The sequence below is a fragment of the Diachasma alloeum genome, unplaced genomic scaffold, assembly GCF_001412515.2.
Source record: "Diachasma alloeum isolate Michigan unplaced genomic scaffold, Dall2.0 Dall_scaffold_01094, whole genome shotgun sequence".
NCBI classification, from domain to species: Eukaryota; Metazoa; Arthropoda; class Insecta; order Hymenoptera; family Braconidae; genus Diachasma; species Diachasma alloeum.
The window spans coordinates 206113-209347 of record NW_021681205.1 but is presented as its reverse complement, the minus strand read 5'-3'; positions in this window follow the sequence as shown (position 1 = coordinate 209347).

Below are 3235 nucleotides of genomic sequence, written 5' to 3'. Positions count from 1 at the left end.
GTTGATGAGAAATTTCTTTATCCCAGTAATCACTCAGTACCATATCGGCATCATTTTTTTTTATAAGATAGAAGTTGAGAATACAGAGGGATAAATTATTCAATGCTGAGTACTCGATTATTCTCGTCATTCACATTCTGTATTTTAATCACTTTGGTTCATTATTTTGTGGATATATTAAATTAGGATCGATAAGTAATTTACACATGTGCCTTGATAAGATAGATATCACTCATCGGTCTAAATCTGCATTCAAGTGAGAGAAAATAACAGTCCGCTCAATTGCTCTACAAATGTTTGTAATGTCTTCACGTTCGATTTTTTTGATTGAAATTGGGAACTGTGTGGTGTACGTGAGACCGATGGAAACAGGAACAAATACCTCATGAAAATTTTGTTAACATGAATGGACCAATTGAAAATAAAAACTATTTTGGTTCTAAATTTGAAGGCGTTTTTTTTTATTTCTAACAATTTCTTTTTTTTATAACGACATTATTTTTGTATCTATTATTGAAATAATGAATTGATAATAATGAAAAGAAGTAAAATATTGACTCTAGAATTTTTATTTTTACAGGGATAATTCTATCGTTTAAATCAATTCTTGCACTGCTTTGAAGAAAAATTCATTTTATGTTTCAATTTATCCATTTATTTTAGAATAACTTCAGATTTATTCTAAATTAAATATTCGGAATTGTTCTTGAAAACAGGAGGAGGAAATAATCAGGGTCAATATCTAATATCATTTTAAAAACCCTAAACATCGTGAACTGAAAATCAAGATTATAGAAATGTACATTTGCTCATTTCAATAGCTCCAATTTCTCCCAAAACCCCAATCATAAAATTCTCTAATATTCTGTAGAAAAACTCACTAGAATAAGTTGTATAGAAAAATCGAATTCTATTGCCTTTTTCTGTACAATATTTTCTATTGAAAAATATGAATAATAATAATGATAATAATAATAGTAATAGAATGGCATGAAAATAACATTCAAAATTCGAATAGCAAATGACCAATCATTTGAATTCTTACAAACGTAAAAATTCAACAATTTAAACTCCACATTTTTTATGACAATGAAAGACTATGAAGTACCAGAATACAGTTAATTAATCTGCATTGACCTCAATCTAATTAACGGAAGTAAACTGTTTCACAACGTGACGTGTGACAATTTCCCACAGTAATTTCCACAAATTATGAATAAATTAAGATCAACACTGTTAATCACTGACGTCCGAGACAACGAGACCTCGTCATATCGCGTTTTTTTTGTGTCATCAGTATTAACCGCTGGACCCATATCGCGACGAAAACGAAAACAACGAGACCATCGAAATATTGGGAAATACGTGATACCCGCGATGCTGCAATTGACTTGGAATTTCCTTTATTTATCATATGACGGTCCAAGGTTACACATGTATATATGCTTCCGCGTCAATCTACGCAGTGTGTGTAGTCCCTTTGGTTTTTTATTCTATGTGGATCTATGCATAATTCAGTAGGCATATGGCAACTGGTGGGACATTCATAATGATTGCTGCTGGGAAATTAGTCTTGACACTTGAAATTTTCGAGAACGACTCATTAATATTGAATTTCTGGGAATGTCGTTGATGATGAATCATTTAGTTTCACGCGCGAAAAAAACTAGTGGAAGAACCTTGCGAATTAGCTAGACAATTCTGTTGGGTTTGTAGGGAACTTTCTGTTAGTTATTATTTGGCTCTACTGAAATGTTCAATAGGAAATATTCTATAGAAGCAGTCAATAGAATTTGATTTTTCTGTAAGAGTTGTTCTATTGAGATATTTTCTGTAGAATTTCCTCGGCTCAAATTTTCATAGTTCTTTTATTTGATTTTCTTGAGGACAAGAAATGAAAAAAAAATTGAAAAATTAGAGCTGAGGAAATTCTGTAGAATATTTTCTATTGAATATTTCTGTAGAATCGGCCAAAAATTAATAGAAAGTTCAACAGAAATCCAATAGAATTGTCTAGATAATTTGCGAGGATTTCAGTAAATTTTTTTTATGTGTTGTGGAATGTTCAATGAAATTTCATCGTTCATCGTCACAACACTGAAAATTGTTGAATTCTCAATCTATTCAGAGTTGATTTGTCTATAATTTTCAGTTTCCATAATAATTTTTAAAATATTAGGAGAGGGTATTTTGACGAAAGTTATTAAGTGTTTCCGATTGTAATGGCTTCTCTCATGTTTTGACTGAAATGGTCGTGAAAATGAACTTGGGAAATATTTAGTGTTTTGGAAGTCATCGACATGAACGCGAAAAGGAAATCAAATCGAGAATATATTACTCTCTTGAAATGAAAATACGAAGTTCTCCAATTGAGAAATTTTCAGTGCACTTCTTGGGAATATTCATCAAGTGACGATTCTGTGGAAATTTCAGCATTGTTGATTCAATAATAATTTGCCTTCAAGGAAGAGGAAAGTCAATATTGTTCATCTGAGAACACATACGACAAAATTTAATAGGAAAACCTAGCGAATTCGTTAGATAATTCTATTGAATTTTTATTGAACTTTTTATTAGTTTTCGGCCGAATCTATTGAGATATTTTCTATAGAATTTCCTCGGTTCAAATTTCTTGATTTTCTTGATGAAAAGAAAATATCTCAATATAATAATTTTCATAGAAAAATCGAATTCTATTTACTGTTTCTAGTGAACATTTAAATAGAATCGCCCAAAAATTAATAAAAAGTTCCATAGAAATTCAATAAAATTTTCTGCACGAAAAGAATATAAAATTATTTTTTACTATGGGGATATACCCACCACATTTAGAATTTACTGTTGAACAGAGTAAAAATCGCGGGTCGATCTAGTAGAAAGTGATAGAATAAAAGTAAAATCTAATTTGGCACCAGTAAAAATTCAGTTAAGATAACTCAAATTTTAAATTTGTATCGGTTTGGTCCTCGATTACTACATTCACATTATAATTTTTAATTTAGTATTCCCTCCGTGTACCGAATTCACTAGATTTTTCTTTCAAATTTTTCCATATGTGTAATTGCGAAATGAAATTATAATAGAATAAAAAATACTTTTTGCGAATTATACCTTGCGATTCGTTCGGTAAAAAACCACATCTATAGAAGCAGAAATTACTGTTCCCTGTACAGGAAAATTTTCCGCACCGGTAGTGTTTTTCCGGCCCTGATGTGAAGGACATAGGGACGGACGA